This window comes from Puma concolor, chromosome E1, assembly GCF_028749965.1.
Source record: "Puma concolor isolate L17-30 chromosome E1, mPumCon1.1.hap2, whole genome shotgun sequence".
NCBI lineage: Eukaryota > Metazoa > Chordata > Mammalia > Carnivora > Felidae > Puma > Puma concolor.
This window is the reverse complement of record NC_141680.1, coordinates 4,166,207-4,180,528: the sequence shown is the minus strand read 5'-3', so window position 1 is coordinate 4,180,528 and position 14,322 is coordinate 4,166,207. Positions and strand designations below refer to the sequence as shown.

At 50.1% G+C, this 14,322-nt stretch overlaps 1 protein-coding gene across 3 annotated transcripts in view; it reads left to right on the top strand.

Moving 5' to 3' along the window:
* STX8 (syntaxin 8) overlaps positions 1 to 14,322 on the top strand; it is a 220,894-nt gene that overhangs the window by 145,196 nt on the left and 61,376 nt on the right. The window lies entirely within an intron of this gene.

Below are 14,322 nucleotides of genomic sequence, written 5' to 3'. Positions count from 1 at the left end.
AGATGAGCCGGGAAGAGAGGGAGGAGAGGTACTGAGGTCGAGGAGGAGAGACCCCCATCCTCCGCAGCCCCCCGGCGACAAGTGCTTCTGTGTCCCTAAAGGAATCCGCTTCCTGTGCTGTGATTCCTTTTCTTGGGTCTAAAAAATGAAGTAACCAACAGTGACTTATTTCTAGAAGATCTCCTGAATTGATGAGAGGTGAAAACTACGGACTTTTGGGTTAAGGCCTGCAGACGGCCAGATCTGTAGCCGAAAGCTAGCAACGACATACCTCGAAATATTTCTTCTCCTCGCTTCTGTGAAATTCTGTGTTGATCTGTGCCATCATTTCGAGTCACGTAGGCCAGGGCTCACGTTTTCAAATGCCCATCAGGTAAAGAAAATGAGAGCTGCGGTCCAGGTATATAGAGTTTGGGGGTGATGGGTACGTCAAACGCCCATCTGGACAGGATGCCTGCCTGTCAGGTGCTGGGACTCACTGCCCCCTGGGAATCTGGGCCCTGGGTTACCGGATCAGCTGCTACCTTTCCTTTTTTTTTTTTTTTTTTTTTCTTTCTTGAGAAAAAGAGAAACCACCTGATTTTATGTGAAATTCGTGAGTCTTTGAAATTCTGCCCGAATCAGAACACAACTGCAAACTAGACCTGGCTGTTTTGGCTGTCAAGTTAAGGCCAGTGATTGAAGTTAGCCAGTCAGTTCTATAGACACAAAGGCTGGATATGATGTGGGGGGTCGTGCAGAGGCCAAAGAGTTTACTTTTAAGAGTAACACAATTTCGGGCACCCCAGTGGCTCAGTCGGTTAAGCGTCCCAGCTCTTGGTTTCAGCTCAGGTCATGATCTCACGGTTTGTGGGTTCGAGCCCCAAATCAGGCTCTGTGCTGATGCGTGGAGCCTGCTTGGGATTCTCTCTTTCCATCTCTCTCTCTCTCTCTCTCTCTCTCTCTCAAGAATAAATAAATAAGCTTTTTAAAAAATGTAGATAGAAATGCGTGTGTGTGTGTGTGTGTGTGTGTGTGTGTGTGTGTAAATATAAAGCCAGGAAATCCTCCATATTAAGGAAATTTGAGCTTTGATGAGAAATAATTTTATACCCTGGTTGGGGGTGGAGTGGATAAGAGGAGACACTGTGGGTCTTGGTAGGTGGGGACAGGGGCATGGGGGTCTCTGGTGCTGGGCAGAGGAGAACCAGGCAGCGGGAGCAGAGCACAAAAAGAAATAAATTACCTTGGCATCAAAGACAGGACTTCCACATTTACCTGAAGCCTCCTGGTGGTGTGTGGGCCCAGCTCCCCCTTCCCCAAATGCAATGGGAAATGCCCCCCCACCATTACTTAAAGGTGAAACCTACAGGTAAAAGCAAGGAAGAGCCCCATGCCAATGTAGCAGAAATCCTGGACCATGAACAAGGTAGATGAATGTTGCCATCCGCTGTTATTTTCTGTTTGTAACTTATTTCCTTGTACTGCTAATCAGTTCTTGTGCGGCCTGGGCTGTACTCACTGTTTGTTACTTGGGTGTGTTCATTTGCTCTTAAAAAAATAAGGAAGGAAGGGAGGGAGGGAGGGAGGGAGGGAGGGAAGAAGGAAGGGGAAGGGAAGGAAAAGAAAAAAGAGAAAAGAAAAGAAAAGAAAAGAAAAGAAAAGAAAAAAAAAACAAAAGAAAATTTTAAAAAGTTAGGGGAACCCCGGTGAACTTTCTTTTTTAATTAGGTAGGATCAATGAACATGCCATTTCTCCAAGAAGAACCTTATCCAAGATGAAACGGGAACGCAGGCATCATCCCCTGGGGTAGGAGTGGCCATAGCCAGGAGCGAGTGGAAGAGGAGAATGGCAGGTGGGAAGGGCCTAGGATGGGGAAGGAGGGCTGGTGGCCAGTGGAGTCGGAACTAGAACATTCTGTGAGAAACCTGCGAGCCGCTCTGGCCGGTGTGGCCGCCCGTCTGTCCCCAGTTGGGACGTGCCCTTGGCCTTCCCCACCCCTGGTCCGCCATCCATCATCACCGTGCCTGCCTCCCCTGCGCTGATGGCAGAATTTATAGTCAGGTTCTGGAAAAGATGGAAAGGCATGGCAAGCGGGGTGGGGTGCCTGGGAACCAGTTGCGAAATGATAAATCAAGGCCTCTTTAAAGTCTACGATTATTTTCGCATCTTCCACTTTTGGGTTCTTTATACGAGAGGCTTTGAGAAGCAGGGCCACGGCTTACAACGTATGAGTTTTGTTGGTTTTTTTTTTTTTTCTTTTTTAAGAGGGAAAAAAAAAAAAAACCAGTTACAGTGATCAATTTGCCGGCTTAAATAGCCGTTGGCTTCTTCGTGGCTGTTTTGCACCTAGGAGTGGAGATCAGAGCTGCAATTAACCCCGTTCCTCTGATTTTACTGTCTCTGGGTAAACTGAGCCCCATCCATCATGCCAAGGGCCCGGGAGAAAGTTGGAGTGGCTGGGGGTATCCGGGACGACAGTGTGGGCGGGTTTCTAAGGCTACCCAGGGAACAATTAAACCGCCACCGTTCCTCGCTCCTCGCAGTGGAGCAGAGACCTTCGCCTCTCATTTGCTGGCGCGGAGACATCAGACCCCCGCTCTTCCTTCTCTGGAATCAACCCCACCCCTGGGTTCCAGCTGTCCATGCCACTCAGTGCTCCCTGCGTGCACATCTGTCTCTTAGGACCGCCCCTTGTTCCCTGTTACCTCCTGTGTCTCAAACCAAATTCATCATTTACAACAGCCCCCCTTCCCCGCCCGCCCAGACACACATACCATATATCCAACCTCCACGCCCTTGAAACCAAAACAGACAGCGAGCCTCCCTCGGGTATATGTGTGTGTGGCACGACCTTCCCAGTCCCTCCTCCTCCCCCTCCACTGATTCTCCCCCCCCCCCCCCACCCCCACCAGGCCACGGTGGTTCTCACGCACCCACCCCCGGCCTCTCCCTCTGCACTCCCGCTGCCACCACTCAGGCCGGCTGCTGCTACTGTCCCTTCCTGAGAGGCTCCCCAGCGTCCCCATCTCCTGTCTCACCTTTCTCCTGTGCATCTCGGACACGGCCACCCACTCGATCACGCTGAAACCCCACGCCCCATTGCCAAGCCGCTGGCCGTAATCCTGCCGGAAGTGCAGCCTGGTCCTGCGACACAGCCCCCAGCCCTTGGCTCTGGGTCCGAGGCCCCGTGCAGCCCCTCTGTCCTGGCCCCTGTGGGAACCCCCCCTCCCTGCCGAACTGGGCATCCCCAGTCAACTTCTGCTGCTGCGCGCGTGCCCACGCTGGCCTTCTTCCCCCCGGTTGCTGTCCCACTTTACGTCTGCTTCAGCTCTGCTTGGCAGTTGGGTCTTGTGGCTAATCCTCCGCTTTCCCCCCACTCGAGCATGTCTTTTTACTCTTTATTAACGAAACGCGAACAGGGGCGCCTGGCTGCCTCGGTCGTTTGAGCGTCCGACTCTCGATTTCAGCTCAGGTCGTGATCCCAGGGTCGTGGGATCGAGTCCCCTGTCAGGCTCCACACTAGGCTCCACACGCCTAGTGTGGAGCCTGCTTAAGAGTCTCTCTCTCTCTCCGTCTGCCCCTCTCCCCCCACCCCCTGCCTCAAATTAAAAAAAAAAAAAAAATTATATTAAAAAAACAACAATACACAAACATAAAGGGACCATGCCTCTTCCTGTGTGGTCACCACAGGGCAGCAAAATCAGGCAGGCCAGCGAGCCTGGTGGGGAGAGTCACTGGTTTAGACTCCCTCTCTTGACCGGGCCGGTGTGGGGGGTCGGAGGGGGCGGTCAACCCCGAGTGATTGCTGCCATGTGGGTCCACCTTGATTTTTCAAGGAAAGCCGGAAGTCTTAATTTCCGGGTGAAATTGCTTAATTTAATTTCTTTTCACATCATACTTACAAGGTGCCACCTACCAGGGAAACATAGTCCCTTGCAGTTACAAGTTAAAGACGACTACAACATGGGGCGCCTGGCTGGCCCAGTTGGTGGAGCGTGGGACTCTTGATCTCAGTGTTGCGAGTTCGAGCCCTGCGTTGGGTGTAGAGATTACTTAAATATAGGATCTCAGGGGCCCCTGGGTGGCTCAGTCGGTTGAGCATCCAGCTTCGACCCAGGTCGTGATCTCACAGTTCGAGAATTCGAGCCCCGCGTCGGGCTCTGTGCTGACAGCTCAGAGCCTGGATCCTGCTTCGGATTCTGTGTCTCCCTCTCTGCCTGTCCCCCACTCGTGCTCTGTCTCTCTCTGTCTCTCAAAAATAAATAAAATGTAAAAAAAAAATTTTTTTTTAAATATATAAGATCTTTAAAAAAAATAAAGTCTACTACACGTGCACCATGGATACGAAATAACAGTGGATTCTGTGTTCAGATAGAAAATAGGGTAATAATTCTGCTCTTCAGGATGGGTCTGTGATCCGTAAAAGTACGTGGCATGGAGATTTGGGAATTGGAGGTTTAGCCTACGAATTTGGGATTCAAATGACAGGAGAAAAATATGGCAGTGTTGGCCACTTTGCCTTTTAGAGATGACCTCAGTAAGACAACATCTCCCTTAACCAGCATAACCAGATAGCTTTAATGTCTCCTTGTTATTTTCATTTGTGAAAACGTTCCAATGAAACAACTCTTACGTGGAATTTTTTGTAGATTGACATTAAAGGGCAGGCCCTTTGGGCGGGGGGCGGGGGGGACAGGGCGCAGCTTTTACAGGTTGAGAGTGTCTGTACGTTGGGGAAGTTGGGGGAGATCGCAGCCCCGTCCAGGCAGATGAATGACAGAAGGTCACGGGAGGGAATTCAGCAGCTGTCTGCTTTGATAGGCTGAGAAAACAGGAGGAGCTGGCCTCAGCAGGTGCACGGGAATCCCTACACAGGTGCAGATTCCAAGTGAACTCTTCTGTGTGGCATTTGGGTCTCTGTGACATTCATCAAACTTTTACAGAGTCCCCACCACAATGCTGAGCATTCGAGAGGGTCCCGAGGTGCACGGTGCACGGGCCAATGGCCCGCCTGCAGGTTGCCTCCAATCTAGGGAGAGGGATAAAGAAACCTCACAACCACAGTGTTAAGAGAGAGAGAGAGCATGTGATTCATGTCCCTGAGGCCCTACATGACCCATCTAGGAAGTTAATAGTAACTAAGAGGCAGAATTTTCCACGGTGCTCTCAGAGCTTCATGATACTCTTGGGATCCTCGACTCACCTTCGTGGGAGAGTTTGATTTGAATTGTGTCCATCTTAAAAAATTTTTTTAATGTTTATTTGTTTTTGAGACAGAGACAGAGTATGAGCAGGGGAGGGGCAGAGAGAGAGGGAGACACAGAACCCGAAGCAGGTTCCAGGCTCCGAGCCGTCAGCAAAGAGCCCGATACGGGGCTCGAACCCATGAACCGTGAGATCATGACCTGAGCCGAAGTCGAATGCTTAACCGACTGAGCCACCCAGGCGCCCCGAGTCTTGTGCATCTTAAATCCACACTGAGGGAAACCAGACCCAGTCCCGGTTTTTATGGAAAAAGCCCTTTCTGAGCATAGACCAGGACTCTGAGTACAAGCTTTCTTGGTTTGTTTTTGGAAGCACCTTGTTGCTTGATCACGGATGGGTCGAGAGAAAAAGGAGAAACGCTTCACTCACTAGCCTGCGTGACCCACGTTGTGCCACGTTGTACTACATGGAGGGGGAGTGGTGGATGCTGGGATTTCTGAGATGCCCAGATCTCAGCGATTCTGACTGTGGTCTTGGCTCCCTGAATCTCTAGCTTCAATGCAGACATCTGGGCCCCACACGCAGCGAAACCCATTCAGGACATCCTGGGTTTTGACGTCCGGCAGGCACCCTCGAATGTCCTGAAGGGGTGGTCCTTAGAAACTCGTCTTTGAAAAGCCTTGGTCTAGAAGCTGGAGAGAGAAGATCGCAGGCAAAATACACCCGTGGAAATAGAGCAGCTGCGTGAGGGCCGCTTGGTGGCCCATCCCAAGTGCTGCAGACGTTTGGGGTTGACAGGGAGCTCATTTCCAGCTTTGGGACCTGGGAGGCACCTGAGTTAGTGCAGAAGAGATGCGTGGGATTTTGATCGTGTGGAAGGAGGAAGGCACGTGAGGCTAAGAATGGAACGAACAGAAGCATGGAAGCGAGAGAGCCGTGTGTCTTTAAGGGAGCTGAGCCAGTGGCTCCCAGCCTGAAAGCCCTTCGGGGGGACCCCGGGCCTCAGGACAGAGTCCAGACTCCACAGCATGGTTTCCGTAGCCTAGAAGGACCTAGTTCCCCAGTGCTCCCTCCCACGCCCCGGGCACTATGACCCAGCTGTCCTGACTAGTTGACATCCCTCTTTGTGCCCTTGGTTTTGCACCTTCGCCCGGAACACCTCCTCCTTTCTGTCCCTCGTTCCCCTTTGCAAACTTGTCAGTCCTTAGGATTCAGTATAAATGGCACGTCCTCTGGAGCAGCCCGTGCACGGCCCCCGGGAAGCTTCGCAGAATGCTCATCCTGATGCAGCACGTCTGGAGTAGGGCTTGGGGTTCCGCGTGTCTAACCGGCTCCCAGGTGAGCCGCTTCAAGCCGCTCCGCTTCAAGGCCCACACGCAGGGTGGAAAGGACGCAGGGCCGCGATTGCGTCCTCAGGCTACCCATCAGAATCGCCTGGAGTCCCCTCCCTATAAACTCGGATTGAGTTCCTCTGGAGCGTAGCACGTTGGGACGTTGAGATGGACACCAGCTCGTCCTCAGTTGCGGACCGACTCTTTGCCTGTGCCCCGCACTGGACTCTGAGGCTCCCAAGAGCAGAGGCTGTGTCTCGTTCATGTGTTCATTCATTCGAGAAGAGGTTACGGGGCATCTGTTCTGTGCCACACACTGTGCGAGGTCCTAAAGAGACAAAACAGACCTGGTCCCTGGACTCCCCCAATTTACAGCTTAGAAGGAGAACCATCATTTAGCACAGTGCCTGGCATGGTGGGCCCTTAGTGAGTATTTACTGAATGAATGAAGGAGGGGGCGGGGAGGGTAATGGTTGTCATCAGAGCACTTTGAGCACAGAGTCACCTGTGTCCCTGGATCGCCTGAGAGCTCGGAGGCGGTGTCAGCCAACCTTAGAGCATCAAATTAGCCGGTTCAGCATTTGGAGAGGGGGCCACCGCAGTAGGAAACAAATGGTGCTCAGCATACTTATCTGGGAGCGAGGTGAATTGGCTGGCACCTGGATGGGAGGGACATTCCAGAAGGTCTTGTGAGCAGGTTTGGTGATTGGAAGGTCACAGCTGGCCCCAGGTATACATACTTACCTCCAATACGTAGAGCACCCTCGATCGTCTCAGTATTCAGAGTTCTGTCCCTTGTATTTTCTTCTATACGAGCCTTTTAAGGTTCATTTAAACCCACTTCCCCCATAACAGTTTTAAGTTCTGGGACTGAATTCTCTCCAGCTTTGGGGGCTTTGAGGAACTTGAGCCCTCATATTCAGGGAGACAGTGCTGCACTTGAATTTTTATACCATGCTTGAAAAATTAAGAGTAAAAGGCTTGGGGGGAAAAAAAAGAGTGAAGGGCTTGAAAACCCTATCGATAAATAAAACAAATAATAAAAAGGAGGGAGGAGCCTGTAGAAGACGTGAGATGCCTGGTGGAAAATGAACAGTCACAGGGAAAGAGAATTCGATGTAGAGCCGGGGAGGGGGCAGGAGAGGGGACAGCAAGTGGTCCATGGGATTTTGAGTGGCTGGCCTCTAGCTGTCATCACCTTCCATTGAAATCCTGATGAGTTCTTTTTCTCCCACACCTTCATCAGTGGTTTGTACTCTGGGAAACTGCTTTTCCTCTTAAATTTTTGTACACCCAAATTTCTTTTTTCAAGAACATGTGTTATGTTCTTAGGGGGTTTTTTGTTTGGATTTTTTTTTTGTGTGTGTGTGTGTATCTTTTGGACTTGTGCTTTCTGTGGTTCTTTCATAATTCCTAGATTCCTTCTGGCTGATTTGAGTCTTGACTTCCTTGCTCCCCACTTTCTGTATTAGGGTAATAATAATATCTCTAATTGAGGGGTGCCTGGTGGCTCAGTTGGTTGAGCATCCAAGTCTTGATTTCCATTCAGGTCATAATCCCTGGGTCATGAGATCGAGCCCCATGTCAGGCTCCATGCTGAACGTGAAGCCTGCTTAGGATTCTCTTTCTCTCTCTCTCTCTCTCTCCCCCTGTCTCCTTCTCTCCCTCTCCCTCTCCCTCTCTCCCTCTCTCTCCCCCCCTTTCTCTCCCCCCTCTCTTCCTCTCCCTCTCTCTCTCTCGCCCTCTGCCCTTCTCCCCCACTCTTACACTGTCTCTCTTTCTAAAATAAAATAAAACAAAAATAATAATATCTCTAATTGCATATTGATGGAGAAAGGGATTTAAAAATAAATTTGCCCACTGAGACAATATGTCTGACATGAAATGTATGCATTATGTGTTAAAGGTATAAATAAATGTGTGTGTGTATGCACACAACTATTACAGAGGGTTCACATAGCACCGATTGTTTAAAAGGCAGAGACAGAGAGAGAGAGAGAGCTCACCTGCTGATCACTCATGCTGTCATGTCAAGGGAAGCACTTAAAAGTGACAAATCTGAGGCCAAAGCTCCAGGTGCGGAGAAGCTATTTTGAGCAAGGAGCTCATCAACAGAGCTGGTGTCACGATTCAAATTCAACACAATAGTGGATCCTACGAAAGAGACTCAGGGAAGTGAAAGGCAAAAACATCAGGACCCATTTTTCAAATGGATGGATGGGTGGATGGGTAGATGAGTGGATGGATGAGTAGATGGATGGATGGATGGATGGGTGGATGGATGGATGGATGGATGGATGGATGGATGGATGGGTGGATGGATGGATAATGGAGAGATGGATGGATGGAAGGATGATGGATGGATGGATGGATGGATGGATGGATGGATGGATGGGTAGATGGATGGATGAGCAGATGGATGGATGGCTGAGTGGGTGGATGGATGAGTGGATGGATGGATGGATGGATGGATGGATGGATGGATGGATGGCTGAGTGAGTGGGTGGATGGATGGATGGGTGGGTGGATGGATGGATGGATGCGCATTTTTCCTGCAGAACCCTCAAGATGTATTTTGCATGCACGTGAAGGGATACATGTTTCAGAAATGTACTTCCAGCCCTCTCAGGCATCATCTGGAGGTTCTCTGATGTGAAGAAGCCCTCAGTTCCCCTGGATAGTTTTCTGAGCGGTTCAGACTACCTACTTTTCTGTCACATTAAAATGATATTCTCCAGGCACCTGGATGGCTCAGTGGATTGCGCGTCCAGCTCTTGACTTCAGCTCAGGTGACGATCTCATGGTTCATGAGTTTGAGCCTCGAGTCGGGCTCTGTGTTCACTTTACAGAGCCAGCTTCAGACCCTTTGTCTCCCTCTTTCTGGCCCTCTCCTGCTCTTGCTATCTCTCTCAAAAATAAATAAACGTCAAAAAAAATTTTTTAAGCAAAGAATATTTTAATTTTTTTAACGTTTATTTATTATTTTGAGAGAAAGAGACAGAGCACAAGCAGGGAAGGGGCAGAGACAGGGAGACACAGAATCCGAAGCAGCCTCCAGGCTCTGAGCTGTCAGCACAGAGCTCGATGTGGGGCTGGAACCCACAGACCACAGACTATGAGATCATGACCTGAACTGAAGTCAGAGGCTTAACCAACTGACCCACCTAGGTGCCCCAAGAATGAACAATTTTTAAAAATGCCATCCTCGAGGCAACGTTTTGGTTTGAAATTGGTATTGGATTGTTGTGAACTTCATTCATTTCTCCTTTCCCTTTCCTAGTCAGGGCTTTGTAGGAACTATGTGAAAGTGAACAAAAAACTAGCTATGCTAACATGGGGGGGCGGGGGGGGGGGAGGGCAGGGAGTAAATGTCACAAGTACCCCACATCACCTTACACATTTTCCTCAGGGACAGTCACTATCCACCCACCCACCGCAAGTACCCGATTATCAACTTAAGGCAACGTTCTTAATTCCTAACTCCTGACGTGGTAATGTTGGACCCGTAATTCTGGAAGCTGTGGCTGTGTCAGGCAGTTGGGTCTGGAAGATTCCTTTTGGTCACTACTCCCCAACAGAAAGGGTTTTCACCCCGGGCACTCAGCCTTTGCTTTTCTGCAAAGTGCTGAATCCTCAGCCTGGAAAAGTTCCTAAGTCTCTTCTGGTAGAAGGGTTTTGAAATGCTAATACACAGCTGTAGACAGGTATAAATACCCATCAGCCTGGAATGTCGCACCTATTCAGAGTAATCGAGCATCCTTGAATATAATCTCCTTTAAAACATTGGAAATGTGAAACCAAGTTGCTTCAAGCTGAGAGAGAGACTTCCTCCAGACTCCTGCGGCATTTCGTCTCAATTAAACTGGAAAATAAATAAATAGCCACAGACACCCCCTACCCCCCCCATACACACACACACACACACACACACACACACACACACACACACACACACAATGTTTCTGCTTAAGCTTCAGGCTGGTATATGAAAAGAGCACATGTGTGTGTGGCTCCAGGCTGTGAGCTGTCAGCACAGAGCCCTACGCACGGGGGGGGGGGGGGGGGGGGGGGGGGGGGGGGGGGCTCGAACTCAAGGACTGCTAGAGACCGTGGCCTGAGCTGAAGTCTCTTTCGGAGCATACACATATGTCTATGTGCGTTACCTTTTTAACACCATTTTGGGATCGTATCTCCTATATGAGGTAACTCTCCTTTCTCACTTCCTGGAGTCTGACAAATGTCTTCACCAACACAGTGCTTCTCACGACTATAACTTTTTGGAAAAAAAAAAATGTGTGTATTAGATCTTTTTTACACGGCCTCCTGCTTTAAGCAAGAGTGAACATTTCTAGAATTTATTTTAAGGTATATTTTAATTTGAAAGTTCAGGGCCACAGCAAACTTAAAGTTGTATGCTCATTTTCAATGGAGAAATACCACACAAAAGGGACGCCTGCGTGGCTCCCGTCGGTCGAGCGTCCGACTTCGGCTCAGGTCATGATCTCACAGTCCTTGGGTTCGAGTCCCCTGTTGGGCTCTGTGCTGAAGGCTCTGAGCCTGGAGCCTGCTTCGGATTGTGTCTCTCTCTCTGCCCTTCGCCCATGCTCTCTCTCTCTGTCTCTCTCAAAAATAAAAGAACATGTAAAAAATTAGAAATCTCACATGAAAAAGGAGATATTGCGTCTCATTCCTATTGGCGGGGGGGGGGGGGGGGGGGGGGGAGGGATCGCATATCGTGTCCTTAGGCAGGCAGGCCAGTCTTGGGTGCTGTGCTAGGTGAATGAGACCGGCAGTGTCTGTAGTCCTTGCTCTCTGGGAGCTTCTATCGCAGTGGGGGCTGGAGAGGAGAGACGGTAAACTTAAACAGACATCCAAATGTAACACTCACCCGTATTGTGATAGTCTAGACAGCCAGAAGGCCTTCTGGATCCAAAAAGAATCCAGTTCTGCAAAAACTTCCTTCATTAACATCATCAGGATTGTCACCAGAGAGCGGCTTGGATAACACAAGCGCGGTTCAGTAATTACGACAGATTATTGCAATACAATGCCGTCAGCTCCTTTTGAACATTGCAAAATAGCTCATAAACTTGAGGTAAGTGAGACACCATGAAAGATCTAGATCTTTAGGGGAAGACAGTTGCTATTTTCGCTCTTTGCCTTGGTGCGCCTTCACCTGCCTTCCTCACTTTGCGGACGATGTTGGCTAAGTTACCCAGAGCCAGCACACCGATTTGATGATCTGTTAAAAAAAAAAAAAAAAAAAACAAAAAAACCTGTCCTCATCATCGTCCGCTGGTGCTTTGGATGAAGGAAAAATGATGAGATCTGTGGTTCTTAGCCATTCTGACTCCACATTCCCATTCACCCGGTCCCCCATTATGAAGCCAAAGCACTGCTTAGGGCCTGGTTTATTTACCTAATAAACTGGCTCTTGTATTGCCTGGGAAATGCTAGGATTTTTTAGCCAAGAGATCCTAGTAACAGGCAAACAGAGGTCCAGCAGTCAGGTCTGAAGAGACAACAAAATGAAGGTCAACTAATATCGCCATTATTCTGCTTCCTGGTGGCCATGACAGCTCGGGGGTTTATTTGAAGATCCCAGACTTCGAATCATTGCACGCATTGTTAGCTGCCCCAGTATTTTAGGCTGTGCCAACAGTCTCAGATATTAATGTATTCTAGAGATCAGTGAATGAAGAATTCCTCTGCACTTTTTTTCCTTTTTAATTTTTTTTTTCCCCTTTCCATACACTTTGTAGTGTCTTTGTCCGCCAGACGTTGCTGGGCATTTCTAATGAGAAAGCGAAGAATTGCAGAAGGAAAAAGGCAAAGGCGGGGGCGGGGGGGGGGGGGTTGGTGGTGGTGGCGGTGTGGAGTAGGGAGAAGAGAACAGGCAGGGAAAGCCAGGGCGTGTGTAGCACTTTAACAGTCAGGTGACATTTTTACAAGCTAGTCAGGTACACAGGACCCATTGGGGACGGTGGCGTTGGCCATGCAGATTCAGAGCGGAAAGCGCGCTTTTCGGAAACGTCTGACTCATTGATTAGCCCCCTCGCAACAAAAAACCGCACTCTTATTATTTATTTATTTATTTTTTGAACATCATTTTCCCTGCAGGACGCCCGGCCTTGGTGCTTGCGTTAGTATTCATTTCGCTCCATTATCACTGCCCCCCTTCCCAACCCACCCTGGGCAGCTGCTAAAAGGGGGAAGAAAAAATTAAAGCAATTCATACTCCTGGTGACTTTATTGCTGCAGAATAATTGGTTTCTGTTCGCAAAGAACATGATCACTCCAAAGGCCAGAAAACAGGAAGGTCTGTCTGAGAGAGGGGTTGCAGAGGCTAGGGTAGGAAGGGGTGTGCGTAGGGGGCGGGGCGGGGGTGTGTGTGAAAATCACGTTCTTGGAGAGGTAATTAGCTAGCAATTAATTTCTTTAATATCATCCCATACTGGGGTTCGTCCTTCTGTGATATACGTACGCCTGCTGGTTTCTAGCATGCCCTTTGCTACCTCCCGGAGACGGTAATGAGACCGAGCCCGTTAAAGGGCTCTTTAGACAGCGCGGTGCTTTGGGGAAGGCCCGGGGTGAAATGCAGACCCTCTGAGGGCTTCTCCCACACACAAGCAGTCCCTTTGTTTCCTGTTTTATAAACCAGAGGCATGTCTAAAATTGCAGGGAAAGTGAGAGGGGCTGAAGGGTTTGCGCCGGAGGCTTGGCTCTCCGTATTTAAAAAGAGAAAAAATTGTTCGCTAGTTATTCGTGCCCGGATTTGATAGGCAGTCTAGGGTGTTTTTGAAGTTCTGAAGGAAGGTTCTCTGAAGATGTAAGCGGGATCTGTCTTTCACTTAGACTTAATTAAGAAACTTGCTGGCTTTGTCTGTAGGGAGCCCATTACGCGCCAGCCGCGGCCCCCTCTGAATAGGGGCTCAGCCTGGAAAGTGTATACATGCCACACCGCCTTTGTGTCGTGTTGCCAAACTGGAGGCAGGAGCGGGCGCAGACAAGGCCCTGCCAGAGGCCATCCCTTGTTGTTCATCGATGTGAGCCCCCCGGCCCAAACAGAATGCTCCGGCAAGTGGAGGACATTCCTTAGGGGCCTAGAACTAATGAACCTTTTATAAAATGAATATAGTAAACAAAAAAAGTGGCAGGGGGGTGGGGGTGGGGGTGGGGGGGTGGACGAGAGCCTGTCTGTTCTCCCCAGCGGCCTGTTCCGAGATCCTGAGGACGGGCCCGAGGGGGCTCACAAGAGAGGTGAGCAGGGGTCCCCCCCCCCCCCCCCCCCGCCCCAGCCCTTTGTAAGGAAACCAGGAGGTGGGCGGCCGGAGCCCGGCCTGGGGCACAGCCTCGCCCGCAACTTGCTTCCACCCGGCCGGCCCGAGGGGACCGAGTTTGCTGTGGTCACTGTTCGTAACCTTGAGAATAATTTCCCCCTGGTGGGCCGCTGTGGCCTACCCTATTTAGAAGCGAGTCGCTGAATGCGGGAGGATAAAGAACAGTGGGAAGGCTGTGAGCAGTGGTTAATCAGCTAATTCGCATTTCAAAAGGCACTAATAAGAGGTGATAAATTCAAATAAAGCCCTGGGTATGAGTACTTTACTCGCTCTGGAAAGCCTTGGGAGAGCCTCACCGGTCTCTCTCTCTCTCTCTCTCTCTCTCTCTCCCCCTCTCCCTCTCCCTCTCTCTCGGCCCCTGCCCGGCGCTCTTCCTATCCCTTTGAAGCAGCGGGACCTCCCGGGGTACCTGCTCCTGGGCCCGCCCCTCCCTCCGAGCACGTGGCCAGCTGCACCTTGCTGG